This window comes from Struthio camelus, chromosome 6 (assembly GCF_040807025.1).
Source record: "Struthio camelus isolate bStrCam1 chromosome 6, bStrCam1.hap1, whole genome shotgun sequence".
NCBI lineage: Eukaryota > Metazoa > Chordata > Aves > Struthioniformes > Struthionidae > Struthio > Struthio camelus.
In genome coordinates this window covers 42,257,038-42,281,081 of record NC_090947.1, presented here as the reverse complement: position 1 = coordinate 42,281,081, position 24,044 = coordinate 42,257,038, and the positions used below count along the sequence as shown (strand labels likewise).

Below are 24,044 nucleotides of genomic sequence, written 5' to 3'. Positions count from 1 at the left end.
TAAAGTGCCTTTGCTTAAGTCAAAGTCCCTGGAAGATTTTTTTTTTTTTTTTTAAGTGAGATATGAAAAATGAGGGCAGGAGCATGGATCACAGTACTGAAAGGGCAATTTACCTATTGAAGAGGTGGGGAGTATCAGTCTCTCCCAGATCATCGCTTGTGATTTACTTCTGAAAAGAAAGGCTCCCTAAGGAGGGAGGAGGTTAAAGGGAGCAAAGGCAGACCACCGCTGGGCTGTGCCAGCTCCGTGCCTGCAGAACGCCGAGCGCCGGTCCTGGGGCGGCGGCGGGGGAGACATGGCTAAAGCCCGGCAACGTTTTTGGACAAGAGCCATCTATTTTCTCCATTCAGAAGGCTGTTGATGTCAAGCCATTTTGAATACTTGTTGTGATGGGGAAACATGCAATGGCCAGAGAAATTCAGAGAAAAACACTCCACTAGCAAAGTTACCAGTTCCCACTGTATCTGTCCACCCTGGCAGTAAATATAACTAAGGACTAAGGACAGCCAGAAGATCTATGTACAAATGATGAATTCTATTTGAGGATCATCTGGGTGGTGTTGTTTTCTTTTTTATATCAGTCTGAACACTCCATTTCTGTTCTGAGGCTTATGCCTTCTTCGTTTATGCTCACATATTGGACGGAAGTCCCAAGCTGTGGTAACAACACAGTTATTTCAGCAGGAGAGCAGGAGGAAGCTAGTTGGAAAGGAGGGAAACACCCCGTGTGCTAAAGGAAAAGCCACTTGCAGCAGGACACCGAGAGGAAAAGGATATTTAGCTCCTTTGAGGAATGTGACCTTAGTCCAAACAACACTCTCATGTGCCCAGGAAAGGCAGGTAGGTTCATCTGATTCTGTTGAGCTTTTTGTAGAATTTGTATTGGTTAAATAAGGAGTGACTGGATTTTTGGAGCCTTACAAAAGTTCTGCCTCAGTTCACTTTGGCTGCGATGTGTCTTCACATCCGTGTCTGACCCGAGCCCAGAGGGCCGCAGTGCACTCCTGTTGGGAACGGCGTGCAGGGCAGCAGTGGTCCACGGAGGTCCAGACAGCTGGGCCCTAGGAGCCTCTCCTGGGAAGGCACAGCAGACAAAGCTCTTGGTCCAGAGTTGTGCACTGGAGAGAGCAAGCCTTAACGACAGGACAGAGATCCCAGAGTTTTACGGTGCTTGGTCCAGCATGCCGGGACCCAAACAGAGAAGCTCCAGAAGCGAGCATCCAGCTGGGGAAAGCTTACCAGAGTGCGCGGCATGTCTTCAAGGAAAAAATGAAATTCCAAAGGGAAACCAGTATGACAAATACTTGTGCTACGAATGTGTGCATGCTGCTAGGTCAGGCGTGAGAAACGGCAGTATTCAGCATTAATGAAACCATTCTCCAGCTGAAGCACTGGTGAAGAAGGTTAGAGAAGGGAAAGTAACAGGAAAATAAGTTAATGAACTCAGTTAGAAATAAATCTGCACTTCCTACAGTTTGCTCTGATATTTTTCTATGAATAGATTAGTGCTGAGCATGAGAGGGTGAGGAACGGAAGGGTCACAGGAGTTGTCTACTTTCATAAACCTTCTCAGCTCACAGTTTAAATGCATCCTCCACCTACCTTCTCAGTACTAAATATGAATGCACGCAAATCTAATAAACACGCATTCAAATTTACACACGTATACGCACACGCATGCCCTCAGTAAAGGGAAAGAGCAGAGTACGTTGCAGATGAATACTCTCACATGTGCTTTTCCTCTCTCACACACAGAGCGAGTCAGGTACAAATGGGTGGTCTGAACATGTTACACACGCACTAGGGGACTGTAAAAACTCTCAGCGTCGGCCTACATCTGCTTGCATTGAAGTCTCCCCTCCCGTCACTTCAATGGAAGCAGAGTTAGGTCAATACCGAAACACTTGCGAACATTTCTCTCACTGCGTCGCTCCTTCCTCCCGCCTCCCTCTCCCCAAAAATCTCCCCCTCTGCATTGTTTTTCTTTCTGAACCCAGCTGAGCTTTCATGGTGTTCTCTGATGTTGCAGCTAGGCATAACTAATTTCTCCTTCCCAAATATGCACAATAGGTACCTTAGTTCTGCTAACTCCAGTTGCCAGCACTGCTTCCAGTTATCTAGACATTACCTTGCACCTTGAAAGACCTGGCCGCATTATCTGGCTTCGCTGCTAAAGAAAGAATCTTTAATTCAAAACTAGGACAAGACATTTGTTTGTTGTTAGAAGTACAGCTTTGTGTTTGCACTTACAATAACGACTTGTAGCAAGTTAGTCACCGAGGAACATTTCTAGTCATTTATTTTCCAGCACAGACTACAGGTTTCCATGGCTATATTCCACAGGAAAAAAAAAAAATTCCAATTTTATGTGTAGACGAAATACTTCAAAGTCTCAGCCACTCCAACCATCACTAACACATGCAATAATATAAACTGGAATGAATTTTCAGGATGTAGTAGGCTAAAACTCAACATTCAGAGCGGCATGGTTGAACTGCACTTTGACATTGTCCCTCCCTGCCTCCTTCACCCCACACCCTCCAACTTTTTCTTACCTCATATTCTTTTCATACTTGGCCCTGTCTGAAAGCAGTTGGCAAACACTGATTGACGCAAGAGCCTATGAGTTAATGCGAACTACATTTAGTCTGAGCTTCCGTTCAATCCAACCTTGCAGCCATGCTCTTAATGTTTTAGCATCAATTTATACTGCACTCCCTGGAAGTGAATTTGTTGAATATTCCTCCAAAAAGCTCACTATATCCCTCATTCCTCAGCACCCGTTCTTCACATACTTTTCTTCTATACTGCTCTGGCCTGTGATTTAGAGGGTGATCGTTATTTCCCTTCCCCACGCTGAAATGGCTAGGTTTTGCCTAAATCTCTCCAATTTCTCCTTCATGGTTTGAAAGATCTGAAAACTGTCCACGTGGCTCAAACTCTCACCAAGCTGTGATTATTGTTTCTTTTTATGAGGATGACACGGAACATTTTCTTCAGCCTCTTTCAAATCATACAAAACAGCAGCTCACAGCACATTTTTTCATCTCTCGTGCTTGCCACCTTACTCACTTCTTTGGCTCTGTGTACTAATTTCCCTTACTACACCAAATCAAGCTGAATGTTTTGGGGCTTGTATTCAAGGATCTGCCTAACTCTGTCTTCATTTCATTCAAATACATTTTTAACTTCATGGCACCGTACAAACTTCCCTGGCGACTTTAAGATAAACTCCAACACACTCTCAAAGCCATCAACATCCCTCACCTTCAAGAGCTGCTTTGCAAAGCCACTGTTCACGCACCACGACAATACACCGAACATCCATTTCTCCAACAAAGTCTACAAAAAGCTGTTTGATAAAATCGTTTTTTAGAAGTTTTGTCCAGGAGTATTATGAGAAGATTCTTCTTTCTTATGGAAGGAAGGCAATTTATGTTGATTTAAGAGAGTGAAAACTAAACTTCCTATTTTTCTGTACTGTTGAATACAGGTAAGGAATGTCCTGAACTTAGTGTGTTTAATATTTAAAAAAAAAAAACCCTCGTCCCTCAAACACTATTAGTAAGATGGTAAGCAACCATCACTTAATATGCTGCATCCCTACGCTTCAATCAGCAAAATTATTTTTTCCAGGATTAAAAAAGTGGGGTACGTTCACCAATTTCCAACTCAACTTCCTCGGCAATGACATTGGCCTGTGGTGAGATCAGAGCTCCGAAGGAGATCTCTGCCCTACGGTCCCTCGCTGGCTGCCAGCAGCTTTGCCAGACCCCATAGCCAGCCTGGCCCCAGCCTCTGTCTGAAACAGTAGTTTGCACGCTACCCTTAGCCTTTCTCCTTTTGTCCCAGCCTCTTACCTCCTCGAGGCCACCACGTGCAGCCATCAATTTATCTTCCTTTTTTTTTATCATCTCACTGAGACCCTCAAAGATGGTCAGAACTTCTTGTCCCCCCCTCCCCACCCATTCCCATTTATATCTAGATCTTTGCAAGCCCAACACAAATCTAATGGGCAAAAGAAGGCCTGGGCCCAGATTGTTTAACAATGCCTTGAGGGGCTTATTCACCAAAGTTCGATGCTCTGACGAACAGCTTGCCGCAGCTCTAATGGTAAGGCATATAAAATGCATCATACATTAAATTTAATGTTGCCTCATTAGTCTTAATTAGATTCCTACATTACACCAGGATTATAGTTTCTTCGTGTTTATGTGTGCTCCTAAAACAAAGTCTACACTAGACAACAGTTCAGTGCACCTTCTAACCTTTGAATAAATATGCCCCGAGTTGATACCTATCCATATTCTTAACCTTAAAGGCCTCCAAACTGATGATACTAGAATTACGTTTCAGACAGAGAGGCTATGGAATCAGTCACAAAGGAGTAAATTTAAAGGGAAAAATATAGTATGCAAACATTAGTAATTACTCATTTTGTCTTTTAAAGAGGTTTGAACAGTGAAGGGAAAGGAAAAGGACTGTTTGTTTCAAAGAAGTGGATGGCTTTTATGTTTCTATAGAATATACCTGAAGAGGAGTTTTCTCTCATGCTAAGTGGTGTCTCCTACTTTAGCTAACAAGGGAAAAACCACCTTGGGTTAGGTTTTTCACAATTTCAGCAGCAAAATTTGTTTTTAAGATGATGCCACCAATTCAGCTTTGGAGCTCAGCTGTAGGATGATATAAAGGTAAAATCTTGACTAGACATAATCACTTAGGCCAGTATCTTGGCATGTCAAAGGCCAATAATGAAGGGAAAAGGAGATGAACTGATTCATAATTTTCATTATTGACAAAGTTACCTATTTGACAGGTCCAGAAATGGAACTCCCGTAGCAAACGCTCTTTAGCCAGAAGGAGCAGCTGAGAGGTCCCCGGGCACTGTGTCCCAATGCCCCTGCCTGAGCTAGTGGCTGTTTTGTGTCACCCTCCAGTCACTACCAGACTGATCCTGCTCAACATGCTATACTCCAAATGTCTGGTCTGGTATTACAGTCACACCTGAAACGGCATTGATGTTTAAAATAAATATCTTTGAATATGAGGGATCTGTTTTATGATAAAGCAGTATGACTTAGAAGATAAAACCAAATGGATTTTTCTTTTTTTTGTCCAAGAAACTCTTTTTTAAATTAGGAAAAGGTCTAATCAGTACCAGGATTCTTTGAGTAATGACAGTGGTTGTGCTAAAGGTTTCTTTTCAAGACTGTTTTTCCTAAGCTTTTTAAAACTTGCTGGAGCACCCCATTCTTCTTCTAGCAGCTAATTTTAACAAGCAATTTAAAACTCTACACAACTGAAAAAATAGCAAAATATTTTTTAAAATGTCAGGCTGAAGCTTTTCTGATTATGTTAAACACAGAAAGGATGATAGTTGGTTTATAAAATATTCTCATTCTTAGCATTTGGCCTAAATCTTGCCATGAAAGTAGTTCAGACTTTTCAAACTATTTCTCACCCAGAAATAGCGTGCAATTCATACCTATTTATCTACTTCTTTCCAGCTGACTTCTCTGAGCACCCACAGTAGTTTGGGAGCAAAGAGAGGCCAATTAGCCTTATTGCTATTTACTATTCTGTTGTTAAGATTATTTCTTTTCATGGCACATACCATTAATTTGATAAAACTCAATAAAATTTCATTTGAATTTACATGTGGCTAGTCTTAATTAGAATTTGAAGAATTTTATTAAAAAAAAACAACACAACTATATTAATTTCATTTGTCTAGTGGATTAACTGAAGTTCTTTCCTCCTGCTTGGATTTTCCTTTTTCAGGAATGCTTGCGAAACTGAGCATCTGAGTTATACTTACATAGAAATTCATTTATTCCAGTGGTCTCACCAGGTACACTGAAAAAATATTATTTCCTCTGAGATAAAACAAGCTGACTTAGGCTTTGGAAAATCCTTTCTTCTGTTCAGCAAATGGGGAAATACTTATGAAAATTTTAAAAAACAATTTGGCTCTTTAAGTAAAGTCTAAATTATTATACTGTAGACAATTCTGAAGCAGTCATTTAAATAAGAAATTTGATAGCATCCATCCCAACACTTTAGGATGCACTTGTGACTATATTCAAACTCAGATTTTAACATTGCGTCTAGCTACATTACAGTAGCATATTTTTCTTAGGACTGATGTCTTGGGAAAGGTCTATGCAGCCCAAAAAGGAAAAGGTTTACATTTCCTGAAATCTCCTAATCCTGCCTTTCTGCAGTCTCTTCATAAAATGCTACCTTTTCCTTAGAGGATAAAAAGCTCAGTGGTTTCTTCTGTTCTTTGAGGGCTTTGTCATATTTGACAATAAAAGTTCTAGTTACCAGTGAGGAAAGAAAACAAAAGGATCATGTGACACTTGTGGCAAAATACAGCTATGGAACAGCTTGAATTCAAAAAAAAATAATAATCCAAACAAACAAACAAAAAACTAGAATCATCCCCAAATCCTACCACTCTTCATCATAAATTCAGAGAATACTAATATCTTTCAGTAAATACGGATGGGGGGACGTATGAACAGACTAGTGACAGATTCACAGAAAGAAGATGGACTGAATTCATCAAGTTAGTAACACCGCATACCTTTCAAGTACAGTATAAAGCCCCTGAAAAATAGTTGGGAAGGGAGATGAGAGTGATAACTGGATGATGAGCTGATAGTTACAAAAAATAAAACGTTACTGCCCAGGAATAAACCCTTTATATCTTAAAACTATACAAAAGCATCTCTAAAACAGACAGAGCTGCTTCATTCACCCAAGAAAAGCTAACTTCCTCTCCTGGGGAGATTTCTGCAAGGCAGAGCACAGACAGGTAGACCGCCTCCACCTGTCTAGACTCAGGCTAACGTTATCTCAAGCAAAAATAATGCATGTTGTGGTAATAGAGGGATCCTCTCTCTTGTCTTGTTCTTGGTTCTCTGATGTGCCTGGCTTGCGACGACGGCCAGCAAGCCTGAGAGGTGCTCGTGGCACAGATGGCCGGAAAGCCTGCCCCCTGGGCTTGAGCTGGAGACCAAGGAGAAAAGAGAAGCATGAACCCCAGCCACTGCAGCCATACTCTCCAGCTGCTGCAAGGGAGGTGGCAGATCAATCAATCAATTTATTCTGCTCTTCCAAGGAAGGCTTGAATGCTTCCAAGATCAGCACTTCTCCTTGCACGTGCACTAACCGCTCTGGCAAAAGTGCCTCAGCCCAATTTGGTTTGAGTGAGGAAAGCTAATTTTATTGATGCACAGCTTTCTGCGATCTTAGGTAGGAGGTCCGACGATACACATCAAATGGCTTCTCCAAAAATATCACTGTGATTGATAATGAGGCAGTGATGCAGTTTTTTGACACTTTTGATCCTACCACAAGCAAATGCTAAATTTAGACAGGAGAATTTTAAAATCAGTCCCACATTGCTTTAAAAGTTATCATGGAAAGATACACATAGTTTAATGAAGATTAGTGTTACTCAATGAAGTTTATTTTAAACTCAAAAGAAAGCAGGAGGAAAAAAAAGCAGCTAAACAAACTGATGCATAGCAACGTGTCAAATATGTTATTAATTTTGCTTTCAATTGAGAGGTCATACACTGCAATTTGATTCCACTACTATATGTTACTATATATACATTAGGCATTAAGTTAGGTGTATAAGGAACCTATCTGGAAGAACCTGAACAAGGAAGATGCCTGACAGTTACAAGAAAGGCCTTTATTATACGTCTATATTTTGTTTCATTAATCATGTATGTTCATTAACCAATCACAGCAGTTTATTATGCACCGTTTCAAGACATCTTATGTTCCAATGGTGTCATTTTCACTTTGATCATCTAAAGATCTCGCAAGATGACATTTACAACTAAAGGACATGGCTGCTCTGCATATGCTGCATGAATGTGTAGCAGAGATTTTGCAGTGCTAAAAAAAAAAAAAAACCACCTTACAGTGCAACACAGTTTGCAAGATACAGAAATTAATTATGTAGCTCAAAGATAACAAGCCAAAATTAGATAGAAATATTCTGGTGAAGCGATTTGCACATGACTTTAATAGTGGATAAGCAACAAAAGGAGATAGCGCTCATTTTCTCATGTAATATTTGATCATTAAATGTTATGCTAGGTAGTATCACACTTGACAACAGTCTGAAAAAGGTACTCTTTAAAAAACAATCTAAAAATGTCTGTAAAAGTCTTGTTTTTTTCTCATTACCTGCTATTGTGCTTATATCATGAGAAACTAAATATCCGTTTAGCAAAAGATAGTTAGGAGTATATTACCATAATGCAGGACTTCCTTTCCTCTTAATCTAAAGGGCGCTGCAAGAAATTTTGTGAACCTAAGTATTAGATACAGTCTAATTTTATGCAACCAAGGTTTACAACTTCTTTGCTGTTCATTTCTGCCTTCTATTGCACCTTTCATAAACCTGCTGATTAATATCAAACAGTGAACAACTCTGACAAGCAGGATTACTAATCCAACATAACTGTTTATAGTATGAATGAAAAAAGTGCTCCATTTCCAGCCACTGCACTTAATAACAAATTCCTGTTGTACTTAAACGTTGAAGGGATTACATAACTGTCAAAGTTCCTTTAAATGTTAAGGGTAGTAATCATATTAAAGACACACTATACAGAAGCAAAAGCAAATGTCAGTTTCGTTATTATTACCATATTTGCATGGAGTTTTAAAATATAAGGCAAGATTCCTAAAACCGTCAAATTTGTACTCGTTGCTCCTGAGGAGAGCAACGAGGAAAAGTAGCTGCAAGCTCCACCATTCATGCCGCAATCGCGTGCCATATAAGGGTCAGAAAAAGGAGCTTCACGTGCTTTAGCGTAGCCACAGGGCTGTTCTCGATTACACCAGCTGCAACCGTACCACCAGGACAATTGTGCCAGAAAGACACAGAAGAATACCACACATTCCTCTTCTCTCTCTCCCTCTTTCGCTGTGCATACTTCACGCAAGAAAGTAGCTGTTAGATTGGCCTAATACCGCTATAGAACAATTTTGAAGTACCCGTTCAAGATGTGATTATGACAACTGTGGCCCTATCTGAAAGCAGTGACAGCCAGGAACCGGGTGTAAAAAATCAGTTGTGAAGATGCTTACACATGTGGTCTTTGGTACTTTTCCTCCAATGAACACAACTGGCTTTAGCACATCATATTAAAAACCCTGGAGTCGATGCTTTATTATCAAGCAATATTATAAATTTTCTAACGTTTCCAGAGATAATTCTAGTAAATTAATCAAACATTTTATCCAAAAAGAAAAAAGAAATTCAGGCCTTGAGCTTGGACTCTATATTTGACTCCCTCACTGTATCAGTCATCTGCACAATTAAAAGTTAAGACTAGTCTTCCCTAATTATGGTTATTGGCAAAGAAACAATTATTTGACTGTCTTTCAATATTCTTTTCAAGGGCCGGGGTTATTCACACGGATCCACACCCCTCGTCCACCAAGACAAGAGGAATGCTTACCGATGAAAGTTATGCGCACGCAATGAAACTCCTGTTCCCAACTTAGAAATGGGACCCCATCATCAGCATTCCTGATATTCATAGCACTGCTCACGTTCCATGGCATTCAGCACCGCTGAGCCAGAAGGCTTGATCAAAACCATGTAAGTATGATTTTTATATACCTCTTTAAATCTTTGAATCATTTTTAGATTTAGATCTCACCTTCAGAGACCTGCTGCAGTGCTTGCTTTAGGAGGTAAGGCTTTGGGCACGTTCTCCTCTGAAAAATGAATGCCAGTGTTGCTGATCTGCGTTAACAACCTGGAGGAGCATCAGCTCTACGATGGTGTCCGAGTCCCTTCCTCCTATGCTCTCCAAAGTCACCCGATTAAATACCGCTGGAATTATCATTTGCCTTATAATAAACAGAGCAATAGAAAGGCAATGAGGAGGAGCGTTACTAACTCGTATGAGTTAAGGTCCAGAGATAATTACATATTTGCCACCTAAAAGTTAGGTATTGTACAGTAACATACTTACAGCAGGATGGAAAGCATTCTCCATGGCTTGAGAATCCCTGAGATCTTGAACATTTTCCTGTACAAATTCAAGACAAAAATTCAAAACATTTGCCAATAATATGCATGTAAGAATAGACATGGGTCTGGATAGGGTCCACAGAAGGTCAGATTGCTTTGAAACCTTTTATCTTTTTTTAGGTTAGTTATCACTATGGCAGTAGTTATAAATATTTTGTGAAAAACATAAATAAAGCTGGCTGGATGTTGCATACTCTGAATGGGTGTCACTTAAGAACATAAAATATTTGTCCTTTCTTCTTCTTTTTAGTCAAATCTCTAGCAAAGATTTTGGCAAAAGTGTAGTGAGACACAACTCCTTCTCTTAGTGTGGAAAGCCCTATGAGTAGGGAGTCAGTCCTAGCACGTACAACCAAGCTACGGCAAGTTCCCTGTCGTCGTGGTTCTGAGTCCCATTCCTCTCCCTGACGTCTGGCCTGCTCTTTGTGTCAAGCTCTTCCTTTATGGGAATTTTGAGGGGGGAAAATTGGCCACGTTCTTATTTCTCAACATTCTTTGACCAACTGTCCAAACAAACTGCCTTTTTCAAATTAAGCTTCTATTTAGTGACTCTTTTTTTAATCTCTAGTTTGGTGTCTGTCCATAAACAGAGGAAAGACCTTGTGACCCAGCAGATGGTTACCTTAGATAGTTCTTCGTGTTAAGGTTGGAACGGGGAATGCTATGCTCTTTTACTGCATCTTGAGATCTCCCTATTCCAATGACTTTTATTGTCTAATGCCTGATGACAGGGCAGTGGAGACGGTATATCTTTCAACTCCATTTCTAACATTCTCACAGTCCCTTTCCATTGTAAATGAACTGTTCTAATTATGCACATTTCCCTTTGCTGTATTCCTCCAGGTCTTGTCTCACCAAATGATGTAAGTCTTGATTACAGTTCTTGTATTCAGCTTGTACAACGAGGCTGAAATACTCTTGAACACCTTGATGACAAGTACATGGATTTGCCTGGCAAAACAATAACCATGCTAAAGCTCTTTTAACATCCTGGTTTCTTTGCTGAAAGCATCTGCCTATACTGTCAATTCAGCCTGTGCCTCTTGGGTGTCTGATTTAAGCATAAGTATGCAAGTCCTATAAATGAATACATGCCGCTGGGGGTAGCACTTACAGTAGAAGAGTATCGTCTCATGAGTGATAAGGGTGACAGAAGTGCAAAGCAGAGCTGAGTGGATCTGGCACTCACATTGTGAACAACACAGCATTCGTACTGTAAGATTTTCCCACAGAATGACATGCAATAATTTATTCTAAGCCCTTCCAACTTGTGTGTGCATTTTTTTTTTTCTCTGTGAAGTTGCTATCTTCTGCAGCTTTTCTCTAAATAACTATTTAAGGGAAGATGCCGCTGCTAAAATGAAGTACCTCATTTGAGGAAAAATAACCAGTCTAAGTAAATAATTACTAGTCAAAAGTACTCCCACACAACTGCATTCTACAAAAGTATGGCATTGACGGGAAAAAAAGGTGTTTTTTAATACTAAAATATTGGTGTATCAGGTTTAAAAAATATTCCATTTTTAAACACCAGTTATAATAAGTATACAAGCAAAATCAAAATGCTACTATCATGTCTCCTACACTAGCCACTACCAGATGTTTCAGCAGATGCAACAGTTAGTGCGATGGAGGCAGCCATGGACACTCCAGGTCTGAAGGAGACCAAACATTTTCTGACTACACTGGACTCCAAAACGGCTAGATATAGGCAGTATCCTGTCACTGTTGATACCTCTAGGCCTCTGTGGGACACGTTCCCATACACTGCTGCCCAACGTGGCATGTCTGCTGAAAAGGAGGATTTCAGAACTGAATGATCCCAGGGTCTGAGGCCACAGCAGAGTGTCTAAAACCAAGTACCTCCTTTCTCTTCACCCATCTTTCCTATCCCCCCACCTAGGTCCTCTTCTATAGTGGTAGCTTTTCAGCTATAGTAGAGCAATGCCTTGCTGCATTGTTCAAATCTTTGGTTAAAAAAAAAAAAAGGCTATAAAGTAAAGAACGTGAGCTTTGTACAAGCCCTTAAAAATTAGCATTCCCTGTACTTATAGAAATTCCAGTAAAGATAGTAAGCACCTATATATTCCCCCTGGAGCCTTTGCTCAGTCTCAAGGCTATACACAGCTGTGCATGAAACAAGCTCCTCTTAGCTGTGCGTGAAACAAGCTCCTCTTGCCTTTCTGCTGCCTGTTGTCCGGCTGTCGTTGGTTAGTAGAAAAGAGATGGGGAGACAGATACCACTCTTCAAAACATTTCTGCTCCTCTGTTAGTGACTTGCTGTCTTCAGCAATCTGGTCAGAGAGCAACCCTTAAGCAGACATCTTCCTTTAGACTAAAAAACTTATAGCAAAACCACCAGGAAAACATGGCAAGTATTCAGCATTATGGTCAGTTCAGCTAGTCTTTCTTTGACTTCCATAGCTGGCAACCTCAAAATACAAGTAGAGCCTTCAGAATGCAAGTTTATAAAGTCAATAAGGTGAAAATTTTATTAATTTAAACCTAGCTAACTAATAGTCTTAAAATGTCCAAATGGAAAAGAAAGAGTAATAATATTCCAGGAGTGATATATTCATTGAAGTTAATGGGAAGGTGGATGAAAATCACCACTTTTCTTCATGGTTCAGCAATATGCAACAGTTTCCAATTAAAAAAAGAAAGATCCTTTTGAACTGTCTAACAAGACTGAAATATTGCAGTCATTTAGATGTGGGAAATCCACATAATGAACAACCAGCTCTCGCCTTTCTCTCCAGGGGACTGGAGCATCTCTCATATGAGGAAAGGCTGAGAGCGCTGGGACTGTTCAACCTGGAGAAGAAAAGACTGGGGTGCGGGGGTGGGAATCTGATCAATGTCTACAAGTATCTGACGGGAAGGTGTCAAGAGGATGGGGCCAGAGAAGCAACGGGCACAAACTGAAACACAGGAAGTTCCATCTGAACATGAGGAAAAACTTTCCTGTGAGGGTGACTGAGCACTGGAGCAGGTTGCCCAGAGAATTGTGGAGTCTCCTTCCTTGGAGATATTCAAAACCCGCCTGGATGCGATCCTAGACAATGTGCTCTAGGTGACAGGAGGGCTGGACTAGATGATCTCCAGAGGCCCCTTCCAACGTCAACCATTCTGTGATAGTATTGTAGTTTTCATAAGAGTTATCTACAATAATTGGTATTTTTGGTTTTGAAAGGCTTGCTGACTAGTCCAGCACAGAGAGCTGCTGTGAATTTAGCTTGCAGCTTCTCCAGCTGGTAATCCTCACAAATCACAACTGAATTACGGTAAAAATTACATATAATTATAGCAATACAGGAAACAAAGATTAATAAAATACCAGAATTAACAAAGTAGGGGGAGCAGAGGGGGAGACACAGCAGAAATGATTTGAAAAATAGTCTGTGAGATGACAAACAGGTCTTTTCTCTGATAACTATAATACTCCCAGGGAGCCACTGAAGGAGCACATGATTCACTGCTCTAACCATATGCAGGTCTTTGTGAGACTGAGCCTTAATAGATTTTTGTAATACATACATCATTTAAAAACATACTTTCATTTAAAAGTTCTTTTTTTTAAGTACATCAAAGCTTTGAAAATGTAGATTTATTTCTTTTAATAGTGCATATTAATAATATTGATATAACTATCACTATTCATATTTGAAGACTCCTGAACACAGATTTTTCAAAGGTTACTTGAAATTCAGAATTGGGAGTAAAGAGATCCATAATTTAGTGGGTAGAAGTAGGAGTCAAGAATTCTGGAGCCTAATTTTCCCAGTATTTAAATACTGCAGAGAATCAATGCAAAGCTCTAAAATGAACTTTGGAGAAATTGCTTCATTCTCAATGCTACACAAACCCGATATATAAACTCAATAGACTAAAATTCATACACTTTACAAAGATATGCTGTGGTTTAATTGAACACTTTGAGATCCCATGATGAAAGAATGAACACAAGTACAAAGTAATATAATAAAAATATCACCATTAATTAGAATTATTAAAATTCATATACTAAAATCTATAATCCAAGCAGCAGAGACCAAGTTATTCACAGGTGTTTAATATAAGGATGAACAGTAAAAATACTAAGCTGCACAACCGCACCTGGCATACCAGAATTTGTCTTTTTGTTTTGTCCATTCTTTGGAGAGCAATAGACATGTTCCCTGAAAATAAGAACAATATAGTGTTGCGCCTATATACTTAGAAATGCTGTTTAGGATGGTCACTTAACAAATACCATTACCATAATATTTAACTGGCAATCCCAGGGCGCTGTCCCGGCCTCCCGTGGTGCAGGCGCGCAGGAGGTGCTATCCTCCTGTTCAGAGCAAAGACACGGTGCTATGTAAAGCCCTGTTTAAAGATAAGATAATCCAGCAGCTGAAGCATCCAAACTAACCACCACCAATGGCCACATCAGCTATGTGCCGGCAGCCTGAGGACTGTGACTAAGTTGCACATACATTTGCATAAGTTATATAAAAACGAATGTATAAAGTTATATTTATCTGTACTTGTATCTTCTTGGATATGAGTAGATGTTGCTTGTCCACCCACAGTAAAAACTTACAATGTTGTAGGCTCATAAATACAGAAAGGAGGAGAGCAAATTACAACAGATTTCTCCCAGGCACTACGTTAAATAACGTTCAGAGGAGCAGAGCTGCGGACAGCAGCAAAGTCTCATAACGCACTGGCACGTTGGCCGGCGATACGACACCGTTTCCAGTGCTGTGACATCGCCACAAGCAAGGCATACGTACAGGAAGTAGGTCTGATCCCGTGTGATACCTAACCTCACTTCTCCACCTTCACTGCCCCGTGCGTCGGGGCTCATTGGAACGACCCCGACGGTGACGGTTCCCCGCCTGGCAGCACGTCTCACCCTCGACGGGGCTCAGACGCGAGCCGTAAGGGTCTGAGCCAGCTCCCACCCCAAGCTGGCGGGAGTCTGCCCACCAGCTCCAAAGAGCTCCACCAGGTCCTCACTGAATAGCAAGGAAGATGTTCATCAAGGTTTATGAACACGATTATCTGTTCTTCTTTCTGCTTCCTAACTCCATAACCTCGCTTTCCTGGCCTAATGCCATGGGTTGCTGTTCTGCAGTTGATTTACAATAAACAGAAGAAAAACTCTGTAAACTTGTATTTTACTGCCAGTGACACACACTTCAAATTCCCTCTGTATTCTCAATGAGAGAGAGAGGAGGAAAAAAAAATTACTGTATTTCCTCCAGATCTTTGCAGTATCTGGCTTAATCCCTAATTGAAAAAGAGTAGATTGTTATGGAGACAGAAATTATACTGTACATAATGAATTTCCTCAGAATACAAATATAACAATATTGATTTTTGCCTTTCAACTAGGGAACATCATATTTTAAACTTGGGAACCATTTAGCTTTCAGTTTTCTCAGAGTAGTTGTGAGGAGACTTAGAAATTCAGAGTAATTGCGAGGATCTGTGAAGCTCAAATCCAGCTTAATGACAAAGGGGAAGAGAAACTAAGAAATCTCAATTAGTGTAACCGGTGATAACTACATTCAGTTTCTGAGTGAAGAGTATCAAATTAGTGCGATGAAACAAAACACTCATATAGGAAATATCAAGGTTTTGCGGGAAGAAGTGACAAAGCCCTGGAAATCTCATGTTGGAGTTGACACATTGCCCTCTGGAAGATCACAGCCCAAAGAGGGCCAAATTGCACAAGATTAAAAAAATTGTCAGCCTGAACTTTTAACTTCCTCTTTGGGTTAGTTTTACTCATCATTAAACTCTCGTTTAAGTATTCCAGTGGGCAAGGCTAGCACATTTAGTTACAGGAAAAAATATAAACAAACAAACAAAAAACTAAAAACGTAACTCATTCCCACCTATATTTTACAAATATAGCAGTATTGAATTTCCAGTGAATATAACCTATTAGGTAATCTAGCAGGTAACTGCAGACTATAGCATGTGGAGATATATTTATAGTCGTCGTTATTTTGTACTCAATGCACTGATCTACTCTGTAACTACAAGATTAACAAGATTTCTTGAAACTTTTATTGTGTATCCAATTGAATAGAACATCTCTGGATGACACAAAATAAATTACCTAATTAAGACACATGATCTGCGCAATAAACCCATATATATAAAACATGTGCAGCAAACAGTTTTTCAGCCCAAATGTGTCATTGGATTGTTTTTTTTTTATTTTCAACTTAGAAAAAAAGTATGCCACATGTAGACTAATCGTCTCCCAAATTTCCTTTTTCTTTTTCTTTCAATTACAAAGGCATTGTCATTACACAAGTCTAAAACCGAGCTTCTCATGCTGGTAAATTTGCGATTTATTTTCTGACTTTAACTTAAAAAAAAAAAAAAAAGTTGAAATATACATCTTCGAAAGTGGACTTATATCTATGATGTTAAAGTTATATATTGTAGCAATATAGGTAATTCTATACCACTGTTACAACTTTTGCCAATTAAAAAATTAGTATGACATAGAATGAACATAGCACATATAATCCTACCAGATGAAGTCCCAAAGGGTAAATTTGATCCTTGAGTACATAAGATGGAGAATAGGACGTAGCAGTAGAGAATTGCTCTCATCTCTGTGCATAGCAATGGGAAAGTCATTACCAAAAAGCAATGCCCAGTTCTGGCATTCACACATTACAGAGAATGGCACAATCCCTAGAACTGACTTCGGAAAGAACCACTTAAATGATTTATTCAAAACACACCTCACAAATTTAAACTCCATCTGTTTCTTTTATAAAAGAGAAGGTTTTAGATATTAGAGAACTTTCATTCAAGCATAAAAACATAAACAAAATCCAAAGGTTGGAAGTTAAAGCTAAACAAATTCAGAAGAGAAACATTTAAAATACTGATAAAAATTGGGCATCAGAAGAAAATATTAAAACTTATTCTTTCATGAAAAGGAATATTTCTGGAGTTGAGGCTTCAAGAACTACATAAGTTAAAGCATAAATTAGAAATCGCATGATAGCACTGCTGGATGAAGTCCTATGGCCTATAGATCAAGAGGTCAGAGTAGTCCCTTCTGATCTTTAAATATAAAAGCAACATTTTTATTTAGCACTGCTATTATGTGAAGTCTGTTAGTCCTGAGAGTTCCCAGCCACAATCAAACTCCGCACTGTGGAAGTGAACGCAGAGATTTCATGAGCTGTCCCCAAGAGCTCACAGTTTTAAAGCTCAGTTTGGCAACTTGCAGTGAATACAGTTCCACATAAGTAGGATCATTTTCCCCAAATTCAATGATAACACAATACCAAAGATTTATTATAAAGGCATTTCTTTCACTTTGCCATCATAGTACTTGGGAGTTTGACTGCATTTCTTGTTAGCAGCCTATTCTGTTTTGCTCGTATAAGGCTCTGAACTGCCACTGAAGATCCCTAAGTTCATTAACGTTAGACTCCTCGTGCAGGCTATTATATATGGCAAGCCAAAAGGCAGGAAGGGGCTTGTGACGTACACGACACGTACGCGTTCCTAGAGAATACACTGGAGATTTCTTTCTTTGATCTGAACCTCTCTAATACAGAAAGACTCATTGCATTGGCTAGACAGGCTCTATTTTCACATTTTAAGGCCTTAAAGTTCTCCAAGTTATCCAGAGAAAGATTCATTAATCCCAATTTCAGAATAGCCTAGCTAATGGGGTGTCCCATTTTCAAAGTAATCTGTTGAAATATCCATACTTTCAAGGTCTCTCCTGTTTGTCTGAGGTCTAGTGCTGATGTCCTTACTTTTGGATACTAGTGCCAAGAAATTACACATATAACGTTTAAATAGTGCAGTTCATGTCCCCAGAACTGTTATAGTGCTCATCGCCACAATAGTTACTAAAAGCATGTGCTCCAGACTGGTGGGATTTGGTTTCAATTTTTAGCATACTATTTTCACTGCATCCTACACCCAGCCGTAGCTTATCTATCATTTGATTCTGACAGATACATATTTTATATTTTGACAAGCAACCCACTTGACTGCTTTCCTGTGACATCATCTTATCTCTGAATGTACCAACCTGTTAATAACTTCATTTTCTGGTTGAATTTTTCCAAATTAAATTAAGCAGGCGAAACATGTTAAGCTCACCAAGTCCTCTTAACACTTCTGCTGAAGGGCATCTTCTGATAGCTTGATTTTGAAAAGGGCAGCATGCAACCTGTTCAGAGAGGGATTTGGTCCAAGATACTAGGTTTATGGAAGGTAGTAGATTTTTTCCTTAGGAGAGAAAAAAAAAAGGACAAAACACAACAGCAAACAACTAAAATTAAATATTTATCATCTAACTGCTAACTAATATTCCAGAGATTATATCGTTATTTAATGGTACTTGAAGGAAACCCTTATAAGATAAAAAGGAGCAATACAATCTAACATAAACTAATTTTCTATTTTTCTTCTGTAGATAGAGAGATGGAAGCTAAATATAGCGCAATGTTAGCATGAAATAATTTTCTCTCTATCCTGGAACAATAAAAAGTCAGCAGAAGCTTTTCTTTCATGTTAATTAAAACAATTCTAGGGAAAAAATATTTTTCCTGGCTATACTATATGATATAGTTAATTAAATATGGGCACTTTTGTACTCATCTTAGTCCATAATTAGCTCAACTACAGAAGTAAGACTGCACTGCACACGAAATCACAGGACAGTGACAAAATTTAATCGGATAACATGGACACAAAATCAGAAAATCAGGCTCCTTTCCCAGCTGTGTAGCTTACAACATTTTTTCCCATCCTATGCCTCAGTCTTCTGCCATTTAAACTAAAAACACTGCTCTGAAGAAGAGGAAAATCACCGCGAAAAAAATAGCACAACATTTCTTTTTTCGCAACAGTTGCGTTACGCGTTAAAACGTAACGCTCTTACTTCCCCGCGTTTTCCCACGCACCCAGGTCGTTTCAAAAAGAAAGTCGTCACTGGCGGCACCCACGCACGGCGACGACATCAGGCTGGGTATCAGGGCTCGAGCAAGAGGCCCGAAGCGCCGGTGGCTGCACCCAGGGACGGCTGCGCGCCCGCGCCGGACCAGCGGGTGAGGCAGCAGCTCTCACCACCAACCACCACGGCCCCCAGGGCCTCCTCAACCCTACGCAAACCATCCAGATGAGATGAAAAGAAAGTTCAGCAAGTGCTTCGGGCTGGAAGGAGCTTACATGCAAGTTTATGTCAGCTGGAACGTATTTTGGTAAGAGCAAGAGATGCAAGGGGGCATAGGAAGAGGAAACGCATCCCTTCCCACGTGGCAGGGACGTCCTACCTGGGACGGGGTGGTCTTGGCACATGCCCAGACAGAGCTGCGAGGACGGTAAGAAAGCCCAGCAGAACGGCTGGCCTCGAGGGAGGAGCCGGAAGGGTCCGACCGCTTTGCTTTCGCTTTACACCTATGGTCTGCTCCGAAGCGAGAGGACAGACGAGGAGCTGAAAGAGAAGTTGATATTATTCCCCTGGAGTTAACGCCTTTGAAACTCAGTTCAGAGACCTGAACTGCATAAAATGTCACTGCACAACTGGGACTTCATTAGCATATGCATTTTGCATTGCTTCATATATATCAAAACATCCATTTAGGGCCAAATCCTCATCCCATTTAATTCAAGGAGGGTATAACTTTCAACTCTAACAGGGTGTTAGACTCAAGCAGGGAGATTTGAAAACATAGCGTATCTTGTTGGGCTTTATACCAGCAATCTTCAAAGATCCCTAGTGTGAGAAACGCCACCCAGCACCAGCGAAAGCTGTGAGAATGTGCTAGGGATTGCCAAAGCTCCCTGCGCCCCATCCGAGCTCTCTGTACTTCCAACTTTTAAGCCAGCCTTCCATTTATTAGAAAGCAGATTAAGACCAATAATGAAAGACCCTGAACTATGATAAATCCTTCCATTTTCCTTGCCGATGCTAAAAACATATTTTTTCTGGCAATGCTAACAGTGGCCTGATCCCATCTATCTTATTGTTGTAATAGTCTTATTTCAAATCATCGCAGGGTTTCCCTAGAAAAGAAATCCAGACCTGAGACAGAAGATCTAAGTAAGCTGGAATCAGAGACCTGCTACAGAAAGGCTTAGCCTTTTAAACAGAGATATGCACTATTTGGGAGCTACGTGGAGTAGCTGAAATACATGTCATTGTATACAGCACTAAAAACAATCTGTAACTTTGACTTGCTTAAAACAGATTTAATTAGAAGTAATACAAATGCATCTTTCCTACATGGTTGATCTAATCAACTTTGGCAGTTTTAATTACAAGCTTATTTAAGGTGAACATATTGCATTACTGTGAAAAAAGATGCATTATTTTACATTGTAGGTGTACCTCCTACTTCTCTATCTGTCACACAAGCAGTGTCTTTAATAGCTGTTAATGTTATGTCTCATTTCTAAGTTCAATTTTCTAAGTTTCTAGGCACAATCTGATGGAATCCAACCCAAATCTAATAATTGCAATCTATTTTATTTTTTCCTCACTGTTTAGTTTTCACCACAAAGAAAATGACAGGTCTAATATGAGACTCCTGAAATGTAGTTACATCTAAGCTTCAGCGCTCCAGAGCACATAAAATAAATATATGATCAATGAAATGAAACATGACAAAATGTTTCATATTGATGTTATTTTTCTTTTCAAAACGTCTTTTATGGTTAATGCCCTCAGTCACTTTTTCCATACATTTTCCTTTTTGTAATATATAGCTTTCCTAGTTCTGATTTCAAGTTCAGGGTGCCTGGGGAGAATTGGAAGATTTCTTCAAACCAAGACTGTTCCTTCAGCCTTTCACATGAGAAAATTGTTAGGCGCATTAAAGTATTCCTGACTATGTTGCATTCCTTTGTTCAGAGAGAGTTTTGGGAACACATCCTTTTCTCATTATATTTCCATAAAATATATTTGATCTATTCTATTCTTAGAATACCTCTGATGTGGTCTGTGAATGGAGCACAGTATAAAAATATTTCTTTTTTTTTTTTTTATATGAGACAAAATGTTTCCATTTCTTCGACACATAAAAAGTCACTATATAGCACTCCATGAAAGTAAAACTTTACAGAAAGTTTTGGTATAACTCAGCACAGATCACAAAAGGAATCCATCCTTATAGTATTCAGTTGTAGCTCAGAGCCTCATCAAACACGCAGACAGGGAGAGAGGGAGAAGAGAAAGAGGAGAGGAACAGAAAAAAAGGAAAGAGAAATAGAGAAAGAATGAGACCTGGATAATACTACTGGGAAGCGAGTTTATATTTAGAAGCACAGAAAGATGTTAACCATGTGCCTCCTAGAAAAAAAAAATAAATCTGCCGTAATAGTAGTTGACAATAAAATCACCTTTGGAAAAAGTCTTAATACTTTCAGAGCACAATTCAGGATATTTCCAAACGCAGACAGATGTTTGAAATGTTTACGCAGGCAGAGCGTTGCAGCCATTTAAGCACTTTCCCCCCCCTCACTTCCCTATCTTCTTGTTGTCTTCTTTAGGATCTTGAGAAACACTAAGTAGGAGCCACTTCTAGCAGCTCTTTTCTACGCACAGCTCAGGCTTGGCTTGCCTGCTCATTGCTACACCCATAAAATTATGGTTTTGATCAACTTCTTCAGAACCCTTTTTTCTCTCTGAAGTTTTTCCGTTTCCCCAAGAAGCGCTGCTCTAATCACACGAGGACCAAGAACGCAAGGTTTTCTCTACCCTGGATTAATCCCGACGCAGCTATCGTGCTGGCAATAAGTGAAACTACCCTGGTGCAAACAGCAGCTGCAGCAAGGGGAGAAATCACAGTTTCCATCAGCTGAGTGTGCCCCTGATTTTGACTCAAGTAATGTCATCTAATGTGAAGTAGGAGCCTGCATCAGCCCAGCTGCATCGGTTACTGACCACAAATGACTTAATCCCCAGTATAAACAAGGCCTAACGCTAAAACTCATTTGCCTATTCCCTCACAGCTTCCTACTCACAGTTCACGGAAGATCACTGCTCCTGGTTCCCACGACTGGAGAGTCAGGATCAAAGGCTTACAGAGAAAAAATATAAAGCTTTTTTAAATAAAAAATAAAAAATCAGGTTACAAATGCCTTTGCTTCACTGTGTTGAACTGTTGAGAAAACAAAACAAAACCAAAACCCAAAAAACAAAACCAAAGCAGATATAGGAAAATATTTTTGAGTCTCCAAGCAGTAACAGGCTTGCTTAGGTACAGACAGCAGCAGATGAACAGGGCACCGTTTGTGCTTCTCGTTATTCTCATCAATACATTTATTTATTGTTGATTGTTTAACAGGCAAACTGGTATTCTCTCCAGATGCTGCTTGAACAGCCTTGGAAAGGGTCGAGTCAGCTAAGCTATGAAGTAGGTGAAGTAGTTCTTTTCTTTTCTTTCTTTCTTTTTTTTTTTTTAATCTCTTAGGAGCTGAAAAATATTAGGGAAAATCGTGTAAACTGAAAAGTAAAGTCTGTGGAGAACGATACCTTTTTTTTGCATCAGTCTTTCACTTTAGATGACTGAAATATAGCTTATGATCTCAAAGTCAGACTGGTGGTGTCTGTCTAGGAGCACTCTGCTTCTCCAGCACAAAACAACCGACTGCTTCTGTACCAACGGCAGAGCCTGGAAACGTGGGCAGTATTCACGTAGGTGTGTTGGCAGAGTTGTGTCATCTAGCCCATAATGCACCTGGTTGCTATCACTTTTACTTTAAAGAGCACTAAAACGCAGCTAATAAAATTTAAAAAGAAAATCATATAAAGTGACAGATCAGCAGGCTTCACATATGAGTAAAAAAGCTTTAGCATGTTCTTTGACACAGAATGTGCACATGAAGCGTACATTCTCTCTTATCAGGCTTTTCCTGATTAAAGTAATGAGAAACATGCACCACATTTAAAAAAAAAAAAGAAAAGGAAAAAAACCCCACGCACCCACATTAATAAGTACTGCATGAGTAACAGGATCATTCCAGCAAAGAAAATTTCCTCCCCCCCAACCCCATGAAATATTTTTTGGTAACATAGAGCAATGCATTTTCATCACACTGTTCACAGATTTGTACACATAAAGGGACTTACATGAAGGCAGGCTATTTTCCCCTGGGAACTCTCCATTTCCAGCAGTTATTTTAATTGTCACGTGGCCCTTCTCTCCCATAGGGTGACAGTGCAAGAACCAAGTACACCAAAAGCGTAGTTCAACCAGAAGATCTCTTCTCCCCATACCCAAAGGCGAGCTGCAGCCCAGGCCCCGGGTACGCAGACCAGCCCCATCCCAGGAGACACCAGCGTTTAGAGGACACCACGTCTCACGGAGCGGCTGCACTGTTATGCCCAGCGGCGAGGATACGCGACCGTGCCAAACCCAGGCTGGCCCCGCACGGAGATGCCACGAGCTCTGTTTGTGGGGCACCACTCTCCCGCAGAGCTCCTTGGTGGGTCCAGCTCTCCCCACGCCACCGAAAAGCGCTCAACGGCTCGCCCAGAGAAAAAAGGAAAGAACAGTTTGCTTGGCTTCCCAACTAGATAGGAAATCCAAAATGCCCAGGTCCTTTACTGTTTCCATTTCCTCCATGCTCTGTACATCTACTTAAGCGCTGGGAACAGCCCAGCGACATAGCGAGCACTTTGTTTATTGACATTTCCTCATATCAGCTCAGCGATCTACAGGATCGATCCCTTAATTTGCAACATCTTTTAAGCATGTCAGAGATCAGAAATGAGCCATATCTTGCTTCTTAATAAGTTTCTATATAAATCACTGCCTTATTAAAAGCAAAATATAGTACCCTTGGCTAATGATCAAATTCTACAGTTTAGCAATGTTAATGACCCTCTACTGTGGAGCACTGACCTATTTTTATAATAAAGGTTATGACTTGCATTGTATTTATTGTAAGCACGGGTTTCATACTTAAAAAAAAAATCAAT

General features: G+C 40.0%; 1 long non-coding RNA gene across 1 annotated transcript; it reads left to right on the top strand.

Annotated features, from left to right (window-relative positions):
• The first annotated feature begins 7,479 nt into the window (after window positions 1–7,479).
• Window positions 7,480–23,411, top strand: LOC138067677 (uncharacterized). The gene is made up of 3 exons (XR_011141995.1): window positions 7,480–9,637; window positions 22,408–22,476; window positions 23,274–23,411. It is a non-coding gene; the product is annotated as an uncharacterized lncRNA (long non-coding RNA).
• Window positions 23,412–24,044: the final 633 nt, after the last annotated feature.